This window comes from Leopardus geoffroyi, chromosome C2, assembly GCF_018350155.1.
Source record: "Leopardus geoffroyi isolate Oge1 chromosome C2, O.geoffroyi_Oge1_pat1.0, whole genome shotgun sequence".
In the NCBI taxonomy this organism is placed as follows: Eukaryota; Metazoa; Chordata; class Mammalia; order Carnivora; family Felidae; genus Leopardus; species Leopardus geoffroyi.
Window position 1 is genome coordinate 54,558,913 of NC_059333.1, and position 23,026 is coordinate 54,581,938.

A 23,026-nucleotide genomic window follows, 5' to 3' on the forward strand; every position below is an offset into this window, starting at 1 on the left:
AAAAGAAAAAGAAAAAAGTAACCCCAAACCAACTCTGAGCGTTAAAGAGGTAAGTTAGTTGCTCTAGATTGTTCATCTAGTTTAAGCATGGGGTCTAGAATTTATTCCTCTTAATATCCAGCTTTGTTACCCACCCCCACCCCCCGCAGCCCCCCAACCACCCAGCAGTCTGTTGACTTGTTTATATAGGACTGCCAAATGTAATCTGCCAAAGATGGATCACAGGGAAAAAAAAAAAAAAAATCAGAAAGAACAGTCTTCTTTGCCTTCACCATGCCCAAAAGTCATCCAGCATGTGATGTTCACGTAGGATATGAAATATGTAAAGTAAATATCATATACAATATGCAAAATATAAATCATATATCGAGCGACTCGAAACGTCTATTTTTAAGGGAAGGGGTCAATAGACAATCTTCCAGGACTTATTCTACCTTATAGCACCGTTTGTATACCCACGCAGGTGATTTGTGGTAGTCTGACCAGCTATAAGTAGACAGGTTTTTTCAGCAAAACGTTTATCTTTGTCTCTGTGTATTGTTGTATTGATTTTTCTGAATTTACCTACGAACGAGGCATTAACAACCTCAATGCATTATAGCCCCAATAAACTTATCTTGCACTATTTTGGCCTAAGTGATAGCTAACCCATTGACCAAAGAAATCCAGGCTGCTAAAAGCCTTTCTTGGCCACTTGTTAGCCAGGTCAGGCTGTAAAATCATAACACAATGCACGCCTCTTCCATGGGGCACCACACGGCAGCGATTAAAAAAAAAAAAAAAAAAAAAAAACCCTCACTTCCATATCCAGTGGAGTTGTAGTTTATTACTATAACCCTCCCAAGTCAAAAGGACACCAGTTTCAAGCCTAGCAACTTGGTGCAGACAAGGTTTTTCCTCCTTACCCTACTCTGCTGGGCCTCTGTACCTGTCCTCTCCTACTGTCTACAGGTCCCGAACATTAGAAAATAGAAAATGTGATGATCTTTGTGTGTCTCTGTAAAATGTGTGTATGTGTGCGTGTGTTTGGGTGTAACGGGCCTTCTGTTTGGCCGCGCGGCCTGTCTGTCAGGCCGCGGGCCAATGGCAGGCTGCCTTATATAAAATGAGTGTTTTCAGTCTCTCCGGGTTGCATGTACTGTATGTGGAGCAGTGTACAGTGAAGCGGAGGCAGAGCGGCTCCGCGAGCTCCTCTCCACTTTCCCATAGAGGAACCCTGACTGGCCGCTGAGGGCGAGCCACACACACGCCCTCACGCCCGGCGAGCCCGCGAGGTAAGCGCCCCCCATCCCCAGCCCTTCCCGGGCGCTCTCCCCGCACTTTCTGTTTTCCTACTCACTTGCGAGCCGCCGGGCTGCAGCCCCAAGGACTCCGCGGCAGGAGCAGCGGCGGCGGCGGCGGCGGCAGCCGGTAGGGTGGACTTGAGGAAGACGGAGGGAACCCCGCGCGACCGGAGCCGCCGCTGGTCGCTCCGCTCCCCGGGCACTTTCCCCCTCCGCCAAAACTTTGGGTCGGGAGAGGTCGGGGGCGAGGGTCGCGGCGGCCGCGCCGGCGGGGGGCGGGGGGCGCGGAGGCAGTGCCCTGCGGGCGGGAGGCTGGGGGCCGGGCTGGGGAGTAGTAGGCCAGCCGGTGCCAGGCTGCGTTTGCAACCAGCACCTCTCGACACACAGGCAGCGCCGCCCGAGAGGGGCACGGGAGCCGGGGCGCGGGCAGAAGCAGCCCGAGGAAAACAACAACAGAGCCAGCCCTCACGCCGGCGGGCGGCTCGTGGCCGCCCGGGGAGCCCCAAACTTCATCTCGGCGAAAGTACGTGGATCCCAGCCTGCCGGGGAGGTGGGGCCTGGGGAGCTGGGGCAGGGGAGGAAGGTACGAGGAGCCAGCCCTCGGTGGATTTATTGAACGTTTCGTGTGCGTCGGTGACCGGGAACAGCAGCCCAGTTGCTCGTTCATCTGGAGAGTTGGGATTTGGGTGTTTCGGCCCCGCAGATCGGTGCCCTCTCACCCCCCACCCCTAACCAAATGCGCGGCGAGTAGAGAAAGTGCTGTTTTAGTGCCAGAGTAGCCAGGAGGAAGAATAGGGGGAGAGGGGGAAGAGGGCGAGGGAGAAGGGGAGAGAGAAGAGGGAGGGAAAGCGGGAGGGGGGGGGGACGAGAGCGAGAGAGAGAGGGAGAGAGAGAGAGAGAGGAGAGAGGAGAGAACGGGAGGGAAGAGAGGAGGGGGAAGAGGAGGAGGGAGGCTGTGTCAGGATTTTGCTTGAATGTGGGATTATGTTGTGTCAATAAGTTTAAGGTGGAGAGAGCGAGGCTGGGGGTGGTGGTGGAGGGGAGGAGGAAGGCCTTCGCTGTTTAAAGTCTTATTTCTGAAGGTAAGTTATGGCATTGCATGGTCGCGATGACAGAAAACTTGCAGATCCTTTATCCGGGGATGGGGTCGATGCCTCTAGAAAGAGCTCCCCAGTCGTCTTAAGCCACACTCGTGTTACACTGTTATTTGCTGCGATCCGGGTCGCTAGTAAATTACAGAAATCAGACTCGAGGTTTCTTTTCCTCCTCCACCTCGTCTCGTTCGCTTACCCTCAGAAATTTATTATTTTTTTTTTTAATTTCTTGGTATTGTATGAAACTTAACGTAACTGTGACCAAACCCGAGTCCAGTAATTTACAAGGACCCTAAATCCAAGAATCTGGAACACGTTTATGTGTGAAATATCCGCGATCATTTCTGCTAAATGAGGAAGGTAAAACGAAACGATGCAAAAAGCTAAGACACAACATGTACGACAGAGGGGGGGGGGGGAGAGACGGAGAGAGAAGCTATTTTTTGCTTTCCTTTCTGTAGAAAGGAAAATAAAGCGTGCATTCCCCTTCCCTCCCGGTGTGTAGGGTCTAGTCAATATTTTAACTGTCTGAGGACAAATTAGTCCAGGTGGATCTTGTTGAAAAGTTTTCGCGAGGTGGGGTGGAGGTGGGGGCGGTACGAAGGGGAAGGTGGGTGGAGGTTGTGGGGGATGGGGACGGAGCGAGCTCTGCCACTGCTAATGGTCATTGGCCTGGGGCTTTGAAACCATTGCCTGTCCTGCTAATGACACGTCCAGTTCTCGTCTCCAGGCCGCCGACGCCGGGCTGCCGGCGACTGGGGTACTTTCCCCACGCGGGGAGGGGCTTTCTTCGCCATCCCCTGGGGTTGCCCACTCGCGGCGTGGGGGCCCCACGCGCGCCCCCTCTCCTGCGCGCCGCCGCCACCTCTGCTCGCGCGACTTTTGTAGCTAGCCCGCGGCGAGGGGGCGAGGGGGGTCCCCAGCGCGGACGTCCCCGCGCGGCCACCCCGCGTCGGGCCCCACGCGCGCCGCGCGGTCCAGGCTCGGAATGGCAGCGCCTGGCCGGGCGGCGGTGCCTCCCCGGGGGGCAGCGGAGGCAGCGGCGGTGGCGGCGGGATCTTCGCCGGGGCCCGCGGGAGGAGGAGGAGGAGGAGAGGGAGGAGGAGGAGGAGGGGAAGGAGGAGGAAGAGGAGGAGAGGGAGGCGTTTTCTGCCCAGACCGCCGCCAGTTCGAGCGGGCACGGGGACGGGGACACCCCACTCGTTGCTCCTCCGTTATGGAAAGGTGTTTAGCAGACTTTTACGCCCGGAGTGTGGGATTTGTACTTCATTTTTTCTCTCCCCCCTCTTCCCCAAAGCAAGATGGACTCTATTCCCTTTCTCTTTCTCCCTGTGCCTCTGCCTCTGTCTTGTCAGCCTTTAAGATCGACATTTTGTACTAAGATGCAAACTTGATGGTGACCAGCAACAAAGGCGGGGTGGGATCCCTCGCTCCCTTCCTCCCTCTCGGTTTCCTAGCTACCCCCACCCCGACCTCCAAGACCTGGTGGCCCTGCACTTGCCGCCCGGGCTCTGGCGAATGTGTTTCCAGGCTCGGTTCCGATCTCCAATCTCGGGATTGTGACTGGGGCCGGGCGTTTGGGCGACGGCTGTGGCCGCCCCAGGTCTGCAGGGCTGAGGGCTGCGCTACCTGGACCCGCTGCCGTCGCCGTGCTACCTCCAGCCGGCTCCTGGGCACCGTGGAGGCTCGGGCTGCCTATCGATTGCTATGATTTGGTTACTGGTGTATTTGTCCTGGGGGCGGCGATCACTTGGGCAAGTTGATGAATGATCGCGGTGTGGGTTTTGGGTTTGCAGACAGGATCAACTTTCAGCTTTGTGCATACGGGGAGTAGGGAGTGAGGGTGCTGGAGACACCCTGGAATGCCAGCTGGGCTACCCTCAGCTCTTTGAATACAGGGAGCTTCTTTGCTTGTATTGCTCCACAGTTCGCGCGTGGGGGTGGGAGGTAGACAGGGGGGAGGGGTTGGTGGGGAGCTGAACTCCTGGGTTTTGAGGACCTTCCTTCAGAGGTGTTGCAGGAGTTGGGACTCTATTGTAAAGCTCTACCATACTGATGATGTACCTTTATTTGATACTTTATAGGTCACTATCATATGACAAAGGCTTTGCTGCAGTTCATCTTCCTCCCTGTGTACTTTCCATTTGCCTTCCCGGGTAAGTAAGCAAACTCTTTCTACAGGGAAGCTGGATGGCTATTAGCAATGACCTGAGGGTCCTTACTGTTCACATAAGAAGGTGCCTTATTGGGGTTGCAACACCCCAGAAAGCTTGTCTCCCTGAGTTTCCCACAGCAGAAATCAACTTATGATACTTAGTATTTAGAATTCAGTTGCTGTTATTATTAAGGTAGTTGAAATGTTTATTTCACATTTATCTGCAAGTGTCATTTGAAAACTTATTTTCAAACAGTCATTTAGTTGATAATGAAATTTTACAGAGTTGAAGGCCTAGGAAATTTAATACTAGATAATATTGTAGAAAGAATGCAGCCTATGAGTGGAGAGAATTATTAAAAACCCAAAGAAGCATTGTGCAGAATGCCTCTCTAATTATAGTGACTGACATTTGCTTACTCTTTCTTAGGTGCTCTGTCTTGGGTAACTTGTGCTGTTTGTGACAGTTATTTTTGTGGTGGGGAAGGGTGGACTAGGCAGTATAGTAAATCTAGTATTTAGATATAAAAGGCCTGATACAAAAGGCAAATAAACATTTCCAAATTAATCATAATTTTCTGCAAAATTTATATACTTAGAGAAATTGGGTATATTTTAGCAGCCTGTATATGCAATAAACAACGACTCAGAAGTCCCTTAAGCGCCTTTTTCAGACGTATGCCCCCAAATGGAAAAATTGCTGAAATAATGTGTGGGGCAGCAAGTGCCTGAAAAATTAGTTTGTGAGAAGTAACAGTGTAGGTGAGGGTTTACAGAACACGCGAAGGTAGCACGGTGAGCCCCAATTGTTTGCAATTTGCCCCTCAATTGTAAAGAACACCTCAGGTATTCCAAATTGCTGATAAATTCGGAAAACTGGTTGTACTAAATGTGTAAATCAGTTGTAATACTTAATCATGTTACTGTAGTGAAGATGGAGTTTGTATTTTGTGAATGAAAATAGACTTGAACTCAGTTTTCCATAAAAGAAAAAGGAAAGGGGCCTTATCTCTTTGGGATATTATATTACTATTATATTTGTTGCTAAAATGTGGTTTTAATATTAAGAGGAATTGAGGACCATGCCTCTCTGGTAGTTTCCGTATAGTAGCAAAATGTACTTTGACATTGCTGAGAACCTTAGGTGATTAGAAGCTCGGTGTCCAACATCTTTCATGGAATGTAAATATCACATTATTTCAGATAGTTAAGAGAACCTCTTAATGTGTCACATACATAACAGTCTGATTGGAACAATCAGAATGAGATGGTTCTGTAAGATGAATTTAGTGCACACCAAAATATGTGGATTTCAGTGTCTTTGATTTTTTTTTTTTAAGCTTGTTTGCAAGAGAAGTTTTTCATTTTTGAACATATGGCAAGAGTATTCAAAATGCATTCCTGATTTACTAAAGAACACCACATTTATACATGTGAGGCACATTATTTTGTTCACTGGAGCAAACTTTTAATGTCAGTTTTTTTCCCCATGGAAATATGTTTGACCAATTCAAAATTTAAAATGGGAATCAGTAATTTCCAGAATAAAAGCGATCTGATGAGCTCTTGAATTTCTTTGAGATATCAAACAACTGCTTCATTAAAACAATATTTTCAAGAACTGGCTTGGTCTTTGAAGTCAGAGTAGTTTTTGTAGTGTAAAACTTGTAATAGTGATCTCAAAGAAGTCACCCTGACAATGAATTACCAGATATTTGCATCTAAAACATATTTATTTGATTTGAAGCTTAATTATCAAAATAAGAATTTAGATAGAGGTTTTGCTGTTTTATTGCCAAGAGTTTTCAAACTTCTCATTTTATTATTCCGCATATCTATATTAAGTTTTGAAACTGAAGTCTTAATTTGCATTTCACATTTAATGCTAGCTATTGAAAAAAGGGTTCATATATGTTGTTTCTTAGTGCTACGTCCTTTAAAGGTACCCTGGTGGGTTAAGTCCACTAGAGACTTCGATATTAACAAAAACTTGCAATTTTGACACCTTCCTTTTTTTTTTTTAACTCATCTGATCTTTGCGTCTAAATTAAAAAATAAAGTTCTGGGTTTAGGAGTTTGTGAGATGGTTTTGCCTTACACATATAGCTGTGCTATACAACTTGGAAAGTGTATACCTTTGACCTACAGATCTGATCTTTATGCTTAATCCATTGAAACAGAGATTTGTTTAGACATTGGAATTAAAACACAGCTTTGAGTGAAAGCTAATATGAACAGGTAATTATGGTTTGCTTATGCTGTAACTATGTAATTGATAAGGCTTTTTGTATGTAATTAAAAAAGAAGGAATAGTCTCAAAACAATGTGGCACAATTCATGAAAATCTAACTCAGCAACTAAAGTATAAAGTCATACTTTTCAGTAAAATTACAAACATAATTTCTAATTAATCATCAGCCAACATGCTAAAAGTTTACATTTTCCTAGATTTTATAGAGCATGGGTAAAACAAGGACCATACTTTTAACTGGATCTTAACATGAGTATCAACTACTTTTATATTAGAAATCTTTAATGGAAGTAATAAAGACTTCATAGTTTAACCCTACTAAAAAAAACTCTTTGAAAATAGCCTCATTATCGACATACTTGTACTAAAGGAAATCCTTGATATTATTAATGTCTTAAAAAGTGCAGAAATGTTTAAAATTGTGATGTTTAAATGTTTTAAGTTACTAAATTTAGGCAATTAATTTTGGCATATTGCATCATGACCAGTATGGCACACCTGTATTTTGAGATTTAATCTCTTTTTTTTTTTTAAATGCTTATTTATTTTTGAGAGAGAGAGAGAGGGAGAGAGAGAGGGGCAGAGTGTGAGCAGGGGAGGGGCAGAGAGAGGGAGACACAGAATCCAGAGCAGGCTCCAGGCTCTGAGCTGTCAACAGAGCCCAACGTGTGTTGGGCTCCCAACTCACAAACCACGAGATCATGACCTGAGCTGAAGTTGGATGCTGTACCTACTGAGCCACCCAGGCGCCCCAAGACTTAATCTTAAGCAGTGCTTAAGAAAGAGACACTTTTCTTGAATTTGCAGCGTGAAGTCCACCTCATTTTTTAACATTTTACCAGAGGGCATCTTTTAAAATAGGTCCGAGTGATAGCTTTTTTATATTTTTCATCGACTTTCTTCCTCTCACTGAGAAATGAAAACAAACCCAAATTATAAAAACATTGTAATTTTATTGTTTGGTTTTTATCACGTGCCCCAGGTATACTGGATACAGGTGGTCCTCAGGCTATACTTTGAGAAGCACTGCTCTGAAGGTACTAAGGATTGAAGCTAAAGATTGAATGAATCTTCTGGCTAGAAGATTCTGTGACCGTAATTCAGTCAGTGGGTTTGTACTACCTCAGGGGCAGTCATCACATACTGTATCGAATTGTAGGGATTTCTATATATTAAGTTACACCTGAGGAAAGCACTTTTTGAGTACAGCTTCACTCAACATTCATATGTGTTCATATTATCCTTTAGAAGGCAATTACAGTTTCTTGAAATGCCAGGACATCATGTTAAAACTGTAAGGATATATGCAGAAAATCCTCATGTATTAATGGGGATTGTTTACATTTTTTTTTCTTTCAAAGGAAAAGATGAGATGAGAGAACTGGAATAAGTATCAGTTACACAATGGAAATACAAAAGAAGGCAAACCAATAACAAATTCTACCTAAAAGTTATAAATACAAAGATGAAAGACAAAGGGAGTGAAAGACGTAAAGGATTGATTATAGACCATGAAGCATTGACACACCTACCAAAATATAAACTTAATAAGTTAAAATATGTGAGTCACTTCAAGGATCTAGATAATGAAATAACTTCAGGTTCTGAGAAGGTTGTATAGAATACAAAGTAAAAAGAATGAGTTGGATTTTCTCAAGTCTCAGAAAAATAAAATGATACTGTAAAATATTGATTAAATAATTAAACCAATAGTTAAACATGGCCCTTAGGTGAAGATTAGGGAATAAAACAGAAGTTCCTAGAATGGAGTAACTGAGATCATAAAATGGACACAGAATGTTGGGTTTCTGGTAAAGGGAATAACTAAGAAAAACCATTGATAACTTATTTCAAAGGAGAAATAAGAATGAGAGTAAAATTGTTTAAAGCAGTTGTATTTAATGTTTTTCACTGAGATGTATGGTAAGAAATACCTTTTATATCCTAATCCATGTATAAAAACTGTAACAAAAGTTTCCTTGAACAGTATTAAGGGCAGTGCACTCTGATATTTTTTATTCCTATCTAATCTTTATAAATCTGATGTGTTCCAAACTATTTTATTTAAAAAAATCATGATGTTATTCACTAAATTAATCTTAAGATTTACATTTTGAAAAACACAAACCTGGAGGACTTGTTAAAAATGGAGGTCCCCAGGAGTGCCTGGCTGGCTCAGTTGGTGAGTGTGCAACTCTTTATCTTGGCGTTGTAGGCTCGTGCCCCACACTGGGTGTAAAAATTACTTATTATTATTATTATCATTATTTTTAACATTTATTCACCTTAGAGAGAGAGCGCGCGCGCAAGAGAAAACCACAGAGTGTGAGCAGCGGAGGGGCAGAGAGAGAGAGGGAGACACAGAATCCGAAACAGGCTCCAGGCTCTGAGCTGTCAGCACAGAACCTATTGCAGGGCTCATACCCACAAACCGTGGGATCATGACCTTAGCCGAAGTCGGATGCTTTAACGGACTGAGCCACCCAGGTGCCCCGGGTGTAAAGACTATTTAAAAATAAAATCTTAAAAAAAAATGGAGGTCCCATATCTAGATAAGTGTGAGAGGTGGGGCCCAGGAATCTGCATTTTAACTAGTGCTTCATTGATTCTGAAGCAAGTATAAGGCACTCTAACACACTTTGAGAACTCTGGTGTAGGGGACAGGTGGCTAAAGAGTGAATAGGAAGGAGTCATGCACTGAATGTGGGGTTAACGTTCTTTGATGAGTTCTCTTCCAGCTTCAGTCTGTGACTGTATTTCAGTCAGCACGTTTGCAATATTGAGAGAGCCCTTGTCACCCTCTGTTGATATTCCTAGAGTAGCAGGTGTAGTACAAGGAACAGAGGCTTTGAAGCCAAAGATCCCTGAATTCCACTACTGTTGCCCCTCTTGCGTACTGACTGAGGGAAGTTAAGCATGTCACTACAAAATAAGCTTCCATTATTATGTGCAAAAGGGCGTATTAATATTTACCATGTAACAGAATGAGAATTACTGTAGACAGTAATGTCTGCTATGACCCTTATTCACAGACAGCACTCAATATGTATATTTTTATAGTTGTATCTCACCTCATCCCAACTTCCACTAAGTTTGAAGTTTCTTGAAGCTGTGCCTTTTACTTTTTTTTAACATCCTTTTCTTTCTTTCTTTCTTTCTTTCTTTCTTTCTTTCTTTCTTTCTTTCTTTCTTTCTTTCTTTCTTTCTTTTTTTTAAAGTAAACTCTATTCCCATCATGGGGCTCGAACTCACAGCCTCAAGATCAAGAGTTGCATGCTCTACCAACTGACCAAGCCTGTGCCTTTTAATTTTTGTTTCCTATAAAGTACAATTGACCATTGAACATTGGGGTGCTAATCACACCCCACTCCTGTGCAGTCAGAAATCTGCACAGAACTTTTGGTTCCCCAAGAACTTAACTACTAATAACCTATTGTTGACCAGAAGCCTTACTGATAACATGATCACATAAACAGTCGATTAACACATAATTTGTATGTTATATTATATGCTATATTACAATAAAGTAAGCTAGAGAAAAGAAAATGTTATTAGGAAAAGCATAAGGAAGAGAAAATACATTTATAGTACTGTACTGTAAATATCCATGTATAAGTGGACTGACTTAGTGTTCAAGGGCCAACTGTAATTCTCAACCCTGGTGTCAAGAAACACTGGTGCATTTTTAACTGGATGTGAGGTGTTAGATAAGCACTTTATTACTGAAGAAGGAAATAGTAAGAATAACAAGGATAAAAGATAAAAGGGTAAAAGTGAGGAATAACTGAGGCATGCCATAGTTAAGTATGGTGCCCCTTCTAATTTGGGGAATGATTTCCCTGCCTCTTTAAAAAGACAGCACAGGACAGGAGGATAGCTCTTTTCATATTTCAAAGTGGTTAGTCAACAGCACTGGGCATTCTCTCTGGTGACTTTAGCCCATCTTGGAATGTCTTAGAGCATCAGTTCTCAAATTTTCTTCTGCTAAGACACATGTGACTGATGTTTAACATAGGGTGTTCTAATTTCCCTGGTTATAGACTTAGATAAATTATGTGGTAGTTCTCAGTGTGAGAAAGTCACTTCATTCCTTATCAAGAAAATATATCAGAATATAAGTGAGAGTGATACATTATAATGAAAACTTTGAATACACCCATATGCAAACATGTCAATTTCTTTATAAACTGTGGTACTTTGTTCATAACTAATTACTTGAGCATTCCTCACAACCAATTAAAACTTACCCTTGTGTCAAGGCATGAAGATTGAGAAGCATTACATCCGGAGTGCGTAACAAATTACGTTGCACAGAATAGGCACTTAAATAAAAAAGAGGGGCAAGCTAAGGAGAAGATGAATGGGAAATACACAAAATCCCTGAAATCTCAAACAATGTGAAAACCAAAAGCTAGGAAAAATGCAACATGTGGTTAAATGCAAAGGAAGTACAAAAGACTATGAGTATCAGGGTTCTCAGACTTTCCTATCATACTCAAGTACTCATTGCCTCTAACATAGACATTCATTTAATTTATTTGAATAAATTAAAGTTAAATAACTTTGTATTTCCTAATTTTTAAGGTTACATTTGCCAGGAACATCTTTTTACTTTGCTATATTTTAATTTAGCTTACTTTTTTTTTATCTCTGATACATTAATAAACTATTTATTTTGCAAATGTCTTTATACTTTGATGTGTAATGATATTGAATATACATTCACAGTCCTTTATCTAAAAAAATCTCTGAAAAACTAATTTTTTTTTTTCCTCCAAAAGTTTGGCTTCGAAACTCATTTGGTGGTAAAACCTGACCCAAACCGTCATGGCCTTGTTTGAAGTAGTTGTAAAGCCTACTTAGAAAGGATGTTCGCATATTCTGCTGTAGAAATAGTAATGTATTTGGCTATGAGGTGCTATCGTAGATCTAGCTAGGAGGGTTACGTAATATATGCTGTCCTCTCCATCTGACCTTTAAGACTCACAAAAATCTGAAGCATACCTGAACCTAAGGGTTTCAGATAAGGGACCGTGATCCTATTGTATTAACTTTCTTACTTCACAGAGTGAAATTGTCTGGTATTTCTACCCATTTAACTCCGTGAATATCCTTTTGCTGATTTTGATCACTGGTCATCTGAACATGTTGAGTTCGTTGTAAGCTGGTGAATCATGTAAGATAGCCTAACAAGACATCCAAACATTATATATTAACTTAGTCAAACTGTCTTTTGAAACCCTGTGGCTTCAGTCATGAGGGTGGAAGGCATCAGAGGTTATAAAGTCAGCTAAGCAAAATGGTAGTTGACGTTTGTACCTCCTAAGTTGAGTAAAGTGAAGGGCTCCTAGGTAAGGAAAGATTAAACACACACACACACCCACCCCACTCCACCCCACTCCACCCCACCCGTTAGTTGAACTTCACCTGTCCATTTTGACATTGTGATTCCTCTTTTATATTTGTTGTAGTTGTTAGTTTATTAAACACACACACTGAAATCTGTACTTGAAACTTTTACTTTGTTGGACGTTTCTCATATAATGGTGAACAAAATTTAGGCTACTTTCTTTTTTTTTTTTTTTAATTTTTTTTTTTCAAAGTTTATTTATTTATTTTGGGACAGAGAGAGACAGAGCATGAACGGGGGAGGGGCAGAGAGAGAGGGAGACACAGAATCGGAAACAGGCTCCAGGCTCTGAGCCATCAGCCCAGAGCCTGACGCGGGGCTCGAACTCACGGACAGCGAGATCGTGACCTGGCTGAAGTCGGACGCTTAACCGACTGCGCCACCCAGGCGCCCCTAGGCTACTTTCATTATGTTTTACTGTTATGAGAGGTTTCATGAAGGGTTATATTTCCTTTATTATATTGCCACTTGCACATTTCTTCTATCAGAAAAGTAAAAAAGAAAGTGTTTTATGCAAATTTAGTCTAAGGTGAGAAGGCCTTTGAATTATATTGTTTCATATTGGTTCTAGATACCTTTATTTTCAATAATTAACCGTGAAATGCTAAGTAAGATTTTTCCTTTGTACTTTTTTTTTTTTTAAGTAATCTCTATGCCCAATGTGGGGCTCGAACTCACAGCTCCAAGATCAAGTCAGATGGTCTACTGATAGAGCCAGCCAGGCACCTATTTTTAATTTCCTATAAAACTACTATAGAAAAACATAAAGTGTGATGTGAGGAAGAGTACACAGGACACTCTGGGAATAAAGTTAATAGCTGGATCATGATAAAACTTCAATCAGTCTTCATTTATTATGGACTGAAATGGTTAATGGCCAAAGAAGGTTTTTCTTCTTTAATTATTTTTTGATACAACTATATCCTTTGGGGTAGGAAAACCACAGGTTGAGTAATTCAGAGGGAGTCTTATTAGCAATGCTGATTCTTTTAATCTTAAAAAAATGCTGAGTTGTTTTTCAGCCGCTGGTGCGCCTCCTAAAACTCATCCAAGTGTTGAGTTTTCATTGACTGCAAAGGGACTGTGGTAGAGCATGGAACAAAATAAGAAATTAATTCTCTACATCCAGCTGTCAAATTTTGATTATCTTTTGAGTTACTGAAGTTATATATTTTTTCTTTCTGATCCCCTCTCCCTTCTTGTTCCTGCCTTTTTTTTTTCCTTCTTTCTTCTCCCTCCTTCTCTTTTCTCTCATCCAAGTACTAACTAGGACCAATCCTGCTTAGCTTTTGAGATAGGTGGCCATGGACTCTTCTCTCCTTTCTGTCCTCCCTGATGTCTATTTTTCTGTCTTTTCTTTTTCTTTCAGCCTTTTATTGTATTCACTCATGTGCAATCTGTGATACTACCTACAAATATTTGAGAATGAGAGTATGGAATTGAACTTTTTTTCTTTTTACCATTTGATTTTAAAGATTTTTTTTGTAGTTTTGAGTTACTTTAGTAATTATCACTACTCATGTAATAAAGTTGTTAACATATGAATTTGAGACTTACACAGTTCCCTACATAGAAATGTCAATTAGGAAGGGATTATGTGAGTCAAAGTCACCTGTTATTATTATGAAATAAATTGAAGTAAACTCCTTATCCAATCATTTTTGTGTTTTAGGGTGGTAGGATGACTCTATAGCTTCATTTATATTTAAGGGAAAGTTAAAAGCAGATTTTTAGCAGAGTTTCCCACATACTATTTTACTTTGGGAGGAATTGAGAAAGATAATCTGGCCTGAGGGTGTTCTTATGAAGCACAAGTTTTATTTTTACTACTTTGTTTTTCACAACAGTTTTCTGATGAGAGGTAATCCTATTTTAGTGGCAAAGAAACTAAGTGTCAGGTTAAGTAACTTGTCTGAGGTCACACAGGTAGCAAGACACTGTCAGGATTAGGAGGGCTGTAGTCTCCTGGGCTTTTTCTGTATTTGCCTCCTTTAGGGCCACATTCCAAGAGGTTAGAACTGAAAGGTTTGGGGCAATTTTAGCCAAGAATTCCTCCCAATTTTTCTTTTTCCCCAAAAGTAAAATCTTCATTTTGAAGTCATCGGGTTGGAACACTACTTTTTTTTTTTTTTTTTTTTTTTTTACGTTTTTTAAAGTTTTATTTGTCAGCCAGGAGCCTGCCTTGGGGCTGGAACTCATGAACTGTGAGGTTATGACCTGGGCAGAAATCAAGAGTGGGACACTTCACCAACTGAGCCACCCCGTTTATCCCCACTACTTTATCATTCTTAGGGGAGATAGATGAGAAAGTTTCTGAACTGGGGCCTACTGTCAGTTCTCAGTGAGATCACAGTCAAAGACTAAACCAGCCCCAAACTGTTTATAAATTGACATTTAGTGAACTTTCTTTCTGGTTGATCTATCTATTATAGAAGTGTCTAATAACAAGTTACTGATTTTACTGTTTATTAATTCCTCTGGTACATCAGTAGAAATCATTTATTCTTTCATGAAAAGGTGAGTTTTCCAAGCTGAATGTTCTATGATGTTTTTACTCTGGTACTTAATTGTTTTATTTTAAGCAAATATATATATTTATCTGTATAGATATAGGTACCTTACATACTTTTTTTGTTATTGACTTGACAGTTCTATGCATTACTTAGTGCTCATGATAAGTATAGTCATCATATGTCACTATACGATGTTATTACAGTATTATTGACTACATTTCCTATGCTGTACTTTTCATCTTGGTGGCTTATATATTTTATAACCGGAAGTTTATACCTGTTAATTGCCTTTACCTGTTTTGCCCATTTTCCCATTCCCCTTCATCTGGCAACCACCAGGTTATTCTCTGTATTTAAGAGTCTGGTTTTGGTTGGTTTATTTGTTTTGTTTGGTTTGGTTTTTTAGATTCCACATATAAGTAAAATCATACAGTATTTCTCTTTGATATATTTCACTTAGCACAATACCTTGTAGGTACATACATATTGTTTCAAATGGCAAGATCTCATTCTTTTTCATGGCTGAGTAATATTCTGTAGCGGTGGTAGTGGTGATGTGTGTGACGTCTTTATCCATTCATCTATTGATGGACACTTGGGTTGCTTTCATATCTTGGCTAGTGTAAATAATGCTGCAGTAAACATAGGGGTGCATATATCTTTTTGAATTAGTGTTTTCTTTAGGTAAATACCCAATAGTGGAATTATTGGATCATATGGTAGTTCTATTTTCAATTTTTTGAGGAACCCCCATACTGTCTTGCAGAGTGGCTGCACCAGTTTGCATTCCTGTCGAGTCAACAGTGCAGGAGGGTTCACATCTCTCCACATCCACACCGACACTTGTTATTTCATGTGTTTTTGATACTAGCCATTCTGACTGGTGTGAGACTCTGGAACTTTTTAATACAGTAAAACTTGGTTTGCAAACATAATTCATTCCGGAAACATGCTTGTAATCCAAAGCACTTGTATATCAAAGTGAACTTCCCCCTCAGAAATAATGGAAACTCAGATGATTCTTTCTACAACCCAAAAATATTTATATAAAAATGATTACAATACTGTAATAGAATACAAAATAATAAAGAAAATATAAAGAAAAATAAATTAACCTACACTTACCTTTGAAAACCTTCATGGCTGGTGTGAGGGAGATGAGAGAGGAGGTTTTTTTTTTTTTTTTAATGTTTGTTTATTCTTTGAGAGAGAGAGCGAAGAGGGGCAGAGGGAGACGTAGAATCTGAAGCAGGCTCCCAACTCTGAGCTGTCAGCACAGAGCCCGACTTGAGGCTCAAACTCAAAAACCACAAGATCATGACCTGGACCAAAGTTGGTTGCTTAACCTGCTAAGCCACCCAAGTGCCCTGAGAGGAAGGTTATTGGACAGGATGACTTTCACTGTCACTAATGGAATCATTACTATCTATTGGCTCAATGGATCTTTTTCTTATGGGGACCAGTGAATACACCTGCATGGATGTTGACTACAGAACAGTATTAATAAACTCTTGTCATATACTGTATTTAATGTAACTGACAATAAGGCAGCAGAGGAAAGGGTCTCTATCTGCAGGCAGCCTGACCTAAAATGAAGCAGAGCATTCCTAAGCTTACTCTTGTATGGAAAAGCAAAGGACTGTCCATAGGTGCTTTGAAGTGACAAAAAATACATGAGTGCCAGTTGTGGGCACCTTTCAACGTTCTGAAAAATCACTTATTTCTGCCAAACACCACAGCCTGAGACCGAGCATCCAAGCATGAGAGATGATCACCCACAATCCCAGAGAGAGAGAGAGAGAAAGGAACCATTGGCTCAGTTGTGATCATGTGACGTACAGCATCACATACTACTCATATTGCAAGACATTGTTCATTTATCTAGTTAAAATTTATTAGAAATGTTTGCTTGTCTCAAATACTCGCAAAACAAGTTACTCTCAATCCAAGGTTTTACTGTACATTTACCAATATAACACGGATGGTGTTACAAAATAGTTTATGTCATTTGTTTTGAAAATAAGCTCAATATGAGTAGAAAAATTAAGCACATTCATGGACTTTACCATTTCAGAGTATCTGATGATCAAACATGAATTAGATATAGAGTTAGTCAAGAGTTATCCTGTTTTTAATTTTTTTTTAATGTTTATTTTTGGGAGAGACAGAGCGTGAGTGGGGGAGGGCAGAGTCGCAGAGACACAGAATTCAAAACAGGCTCCAGTCTCTGAGTTGTCCTTATAGAGCCTGACGCGGGGCTTGAACTCATGAGCCGCGATACCATGACCTGAGCCATGACCAACGCTTAACTGACTTGAGCCACCCAGATGCCCCAAAAGTTGTCCTTTTTGAAGTGGCTTATGGGTGCTTTGATTTATTTTTACCGAAGAAACTTCTCCTGTGATTAAGAAGAGATCTGATAAATTAATACATTTGTATACAAGAAGCAAATCATTTAGAAAATACAAAGTAACTTGTTACTTTTTTTTTTTGTACGCGGAGCCCTATTCATCTGAAATTAGTAAATTCTATCTTTGCAAATTCAGCAAAATCAGAGATGTACAGATATAGAAGATAAAAAATTTGTCATTCTTGTTGTTTTTTTACTGACTTGTCTTTTTGCGTGATCTGTGAAACATGTAAAGAGGATACTTACCTATTTTGGCAGGGTAATTTTTGTCAATGATAATCTTACTAAGGATGTGCGCTTGAATTGTTTTAGCCACATGATACTTTTTCAAAGGTGGTGGACTTCCATTTCTTGTGTTTCATTCCCCTCCCCCACATAAACTACTTCTATACTGTTCTCTTTCAAGTAGGTGGGTTTTCTGGCACTTGACACCCTTCTTTCTACTTGTTTTCTTAGGTCATGTTCAAAAAAACAGTTTGCACATTAAGAAATTTGATCAAGTATTGGTGAGATTCAGGTAGCAAAACAACTATCGGTTTAATTAGCTGTTTATGGATCGAGTGCCTGTGGTGTGTTGATGCTGACTTCGACTTTGAGAATATAAAGATGAATATGGAATAGCCCTGTCCTTAAAGCACATAAAGTCTAATGGCTGGAAAATTCCAGTAGATGTAAATATCTATCATACAAGTTATTCTGTGTTAATTGTTTTAACAGATACTGCATAAAATAGTATGGGATCAAATACCCTGAAAAACTAGCTAATTCCAACATAGGAGCTGAGCATTGAAATATGGGGGGAGTTTCTTGCCTGTTACAGTGTTTGTCCTAATTGTCATTGAGGTTGTAAAACTAATTTGGTCCAAGCACTAGAGTGGATTTAAAAAAATTAGGCCTCTAACCTTCATTTGGCTTTTATTTAAATATTAGTGCATCATTTTGTCTTTTGGTCTGTTTTTAAAAGGCCAACTACTTTGTTTTTTTTGTTAAGGCTTTCAATTTATATTAGAAAGTTAAGTTTCAGTCTCAAGTATTTTGGACTTCCTTTTAAATTATTTTTCCTTAAAAAATGTTTTTTTCTTAATGTTTATTCATTTTTGAAAGACAGAGAGACAGAGCACAAGCAGGGGTGGGCAGAGAGAAAGGGGGACACGGAATCTGAAACAGGCTCCAGGCTCTGAGCTGTCAGCACCAGAGCCCGATGCGGGGCTCGAACTCACGAACTGTAACATCATGACCTGAGCTGAAGTCAGACGCTCAACCAGCTGAGCCACTCAGGCATCCCAAGTTATTTTTCCTTTTTTTATTTATTGCTATTAATGTCACAATCTGTGATGACAACACGTTTGAAGTGAAAGGAAATGGTTGAGGATTCCAAATTATGTTAAAAGCACCTTACCTGGAGTAAGTTTGAACTAGACATCCAAACTAGGAGTCCAGACACATGCCAATAAAAATAGTATAAACTGCAATACCTGAGACTTAACTTTACTAGTTAGGAGTGTATTAATATGATCTGTAGCCCACATATTAAACACAAAATGAGATTTTTCTAGAGAGAGAAAAAAATGCTTTTCTATTCATGAGAGATTATAGATTAAAAGTGATGCCCAGATTTTCCAGTATGTTTTCTTTTTTTTTTTTAAGTTTATTTATTTTGAAAGAGAGATGAGCATAGTAGAGGGGCAGCGAGAGAGGGACAGAGAATCTTAAGCAGGTTCCGCACTGTCAGCCCAGAGCCTGACACAGGACTCAATCCCACAAACTGTGAGATTATGACCTAAGCTGAAATCAAGAGTCAAAGCTCAACCAACTGAGCCACCTATGTGCCCCTAGTGTGTTTTCAACCTGTGTTTGTAACTGCAGTTTCTCTCGTGGTTTAGTAAGCCATGGCCTGGAGGGTACCCATAAGTTTGGCTTTTTTTGATCTGCTTTATGCTTGGTGATCTAGATCTGGTCTTTGGAGTCCCGTTTGACTTGATCAGACTTTCAGTATCACTTCTTAATCATCATTTTTGTGTTTATTTCACCTCAGAATTATATGCATTTTCACCTATTTTTATTTGTGGCACTCTTTTGACTGGTCATTTCACAATATCAGCCCAGTTTAGATTAAAACTGTTTCTGAAATATTCTGCTCAGTGTTCCAGTTGCCAACCTTGGGTGCTTTAATACCAAACAAAAGACATTCATAAAGAATAAGCTCATCTGGGAAAATATTTCTTCGTAGGCCCACAACATTGATAATGACCCTAATGTTTACATTAAAGCAGCAAAGAGGAACAGAGATACACAGAAGAGTAACTTGTGAGTCCTTTCTTCTATTCTCTTTCTGTTTGGCATCACGGAAGTACAACTATTTAGATCTCATTATTTATCAGTCCTCGTGGTAATAATGAGCTTCTTTGTAAGTTTTGTGTATGGATATGCGTTCTCATCTCATTTGGTGCCATATTTTAGCTGGCCCTTGAATAACACGGGGGTTAGTGGTGCTGATGCCTGTGCAGACAAAAATCTGAGTATAACTTGTGACTGTCCCAAAACTTAACCTAATAGGTTACTGTTGACCAGAAGCCTCACTGATAATAATTAGCACATTTTATATATGTATTATATACTGTATTCTTAGAATAAAGTAGAGAAAAAGAAGTTAAGAAAATAAAAAATACATTTACAGTACTGTACTGTAAAAAATCTGTGCATAAGTGGACCCGTGCAATTCAAACTTATGTTTAAGGGTCAGCTGTAGTCCCAGAGAACATGCTCAGATTTGGTGTCAGTCCAGAGTTTTGTTTTATTTTAATAATTTTTCACATATAGTCTCTACATGAATAAGGCAAATGCATACAAAATTTCTTATAGCTTGAAAGGGTTTAAGGAATGGGATCACAGGTGAGGACAGAGTTATATGTGTGAGGACCCGATCTCACATACAGTGATGAGTTTACTGCATAAGGAATTATGATCATGAGTCAGTTGTTAGGAAGTGAATGTCCTTTACTTTAATTTTTTTTTAATGTAACTATATGTCATTCCTGACATATATTTCAAATACAGCTAGATGACCTTAAAGTCTAATATGTAGGTCTTAAGAATTTGGATAATTGGAACTTCATTAAAGATGTTTTCCTTGAAGTTTTGACTTAATCAGTTTTTCAAAACTATATATTTTTATTGAGAAACTATAATCTCAGAATGCTTCATGTGTGTTTCTAATTGTTCTTCAAATAGCAGTGGCTACTGATTTTACAGATTGAGCAAGTTTTACTATTCCCAGGTCCCTATGTAAGTAATTAATGATCTGTAAAGTACACATGGGGGTGCATAAAGGAGTATAGTACTAATCATTTTATGAAGAAAAGCAATCAAAGAATTGTTCTCTGTCATATCTGTTTGGTAATTCTGGGTTCCATATTTGAATTGTCATTATTTTTTGCAACGGGTATTTATTGAGTTACCCCCAATACATAGGAATTCTGGGGTTTGCAGGATAAAAGGATAATGGCTTTGGTCTCAGGATGTTTCTAGCATAGTAATGATACACATGTCCCAAATGTGAATGGCTAGTAAGGATGCTGTACTATGTATGGCACACAGGGATGGGAGAGTATAGGCAGTAGGAGTTGATTAGGGAGGAGAAGTTGGGATGGACTTGAACTTTGGTTGTATAGCTTAAGGTTTAGACATCCTTGCAAAATGCTTATTTGGGTCTATCAGAGAGAAGATTAATCTAGTGGACAACCCAGGCTAATCCCACCTTAGCCAGACAGTTCACTCCAAATGTGTCATCATCAGTCAAGCCCACTAGTGGCCCATGGGCTTTTAAAAATGCTATTTTCCTCTGCAAAAGAATTTGAGCATGTATCCTTGCTGTGTGTACATTTATTTATAAATTATATTTACTGGGTTATTCATATATTGTGTTTTAAAAATATAGATAGCTTAGAAATAAAAAAAAAACATGAACATAAAGAAAAATGCTAGTATTATCTACTCTAGTGGACTTTTTCTTGCTCGTCTTGGAGTCCAGGAACCCCACTTTGGAGACTATTGGTTAAATTTGGCAGTATCACCTCAAATTTAGGTTACTGTGAGATCATGGTCTTCTTGATTCGCTCACGTCTGTTTCCTCAGCCCCTAGAACATGGTAGAGCTCAGTAAATACTGTTGAACGAATAGGCAGAATTAGGCTGGTTGGTAGGGGTGACAGTCTAGCTCAAGCATGAGGGATCTGGCAAAAATAGAGACCATTTCTGCGCATAGCATTATCTCCCATACCTATAAAAGTGCTTGCTACATAGTAGGGATTAAATAAATACTAGTTGACCAAGTACGGGTGTGGACAAGCGTGCAGCTCAGCATGAGGGATCTGGCAGAGGCTATAGATCCACCGGCATGAAAAGGTTAAGATCCAGGAGGTCCCTTCAGCAGGGAAAAATATGGAGATGGACTACATATAGGTAGGCAGAAGGGGCACAGCCCCTGAGGAGGACACAGTGTTCATAAGAACAACTCTGAGGAATGGCTTCGATGGCCTCAGATGTGATAGCAAAAACTATGATGACCTTTGTAAGCATTAAAATCTGGATTTTACTCCTGTCTGTGTCCATGGCATCTAGGACATAGCTGGTAAGTGATTAATTTTTATTGAATTGCTCTGTTTTATACTATCTGTGTGCTGGATATGGGAGACTCTGAGCCTTCAAGCATGGGTCACCATCAAGATCAGAGGCCTGTAAATGAATCCTGCCCTCATTGAAGCAAAGTCAGCGATTCTGGGTTTGCCTCATACACAGATGTGTTTGTTTGTTTTTTTTTAATTTTATTTTTTATTTTTTAAAATTTACATCCAAATTAGTTAGCATATAGTGGAACAATGATTTCAGGAGTAGATTCCTTAATGCCCCTTACCCACTTAGTCTATACCCCCTCCCACAACCCCTCCAGTAACCCTCAGTTTGTTCTCCATATGTATGAGTCTCTTCTGTTTTGTCCCCCTCCCTGTTTTTATGTCTTTTTGTTTCCCTTATGTTCATCTGTTTTGTCTCTTAAAGTCCTTATATGAGTGAAGTCATATGATATTTGTCTTTCTCTGACTAATTTCACTTAGCATAATACCCTCCAGTTCCATCCACGTTGTTGCAAATGGCAAGATGTCATTCTTTTTTGATTGCTGAGTAATACTCCATTGTATACATATACCACATCTTCTTTATCCATTCATCCATCAGTGGACCTTTGGGCTCTTTCCACGCTTTGGCTATTGTTGACAGTTTTTACTATAAACATGGGGGTGCATGTGTCCCTTCGAAACAGCACCCCTGTATCCCGTGGATAAATGCCTAGTAGTGCAACTGCTGGGTCGTAGGGTAGTTCTATTTTTAGTTTTTTGAGGAACCTCCATACTGTTCTCCAGAGTGGCTGCATCAGCTTGCATTCCCAACAGATGTGTTTTTAAGCGTTGGCAGTGTTGCCTCCACAGAGGTGTGCTCTGGTGACCACAACTACCAGATCACATTTAGTTGTTCATTTAAACATCATTTTTAACATGTTGCTCACATACTGTCAAGGAAGAAAACGGAGCTTATGATGGAATTCTTTCTTTTCTTTTTACTTATTTTGGGGGAGAGAGTGTGAGCGGGGAAGACAGAGAGAGAGAGAGAGAGAGAGAGAGAGAGAGAATCCCAAGCAGACTCTGTGCTGTCAGCACAGATCTTGACATGGGGCTAGATCTCACGAATAGTGAGGTCATGGCCTGAACCGAAATCAAGAACCGGTTGAGTCACCCAGGCACCCCCAATAGAATTATTTCTTATATGCTATCATCCCATTCCTTCTGTCCTCATCACTAAAGCTGGGATATGTCGTGGCACCTGCGTGGCTCAGTCAGTTGAGCGTCTGAATTCAGCT

General features: G+C 40.4%; 1 protein-coding gene across 13 annotated transcripts in view; it reads left to right on the plus strand.

Annotated features, from left to right (window-relative positions):
* The first annotated feature begins 1,112 nt into the window (after positions 1 to 1,112).
* The window catches only part of BBX (BBX high mobility group box domain containing), a 289,196-nt gene continuing 267,282 nt past the window's right edge, over positions 1,113 to 23,026 (plus strand). For 4 of the 13 annotated variants that reach the window (XM_045501896.1, XM_045501908.1, XM_045501910.1 and 1 more), the window contains exons 1-2: positions 1,113 to 1,274; positions 4,462 to 4,533. The gene's annotated coding sequence lies outside the window, so the exon portion shown is untranslated. Of the gene's footprint in view, positions 1,275 to 1,330; positions 1,411 to 1,694; positions 1,807 to 2,180; positions 2,366 to 3,005; positions 3,138 to 3,497; positions 3,602 to 4,461; positions 4,534 to 23,026 lie in introns of those variants that run through there. The other 9 variants (XM_045501904.1, XM_045501897.1, XM_045501911.1 and 6 more) reach the window with 7 other exon arrangements.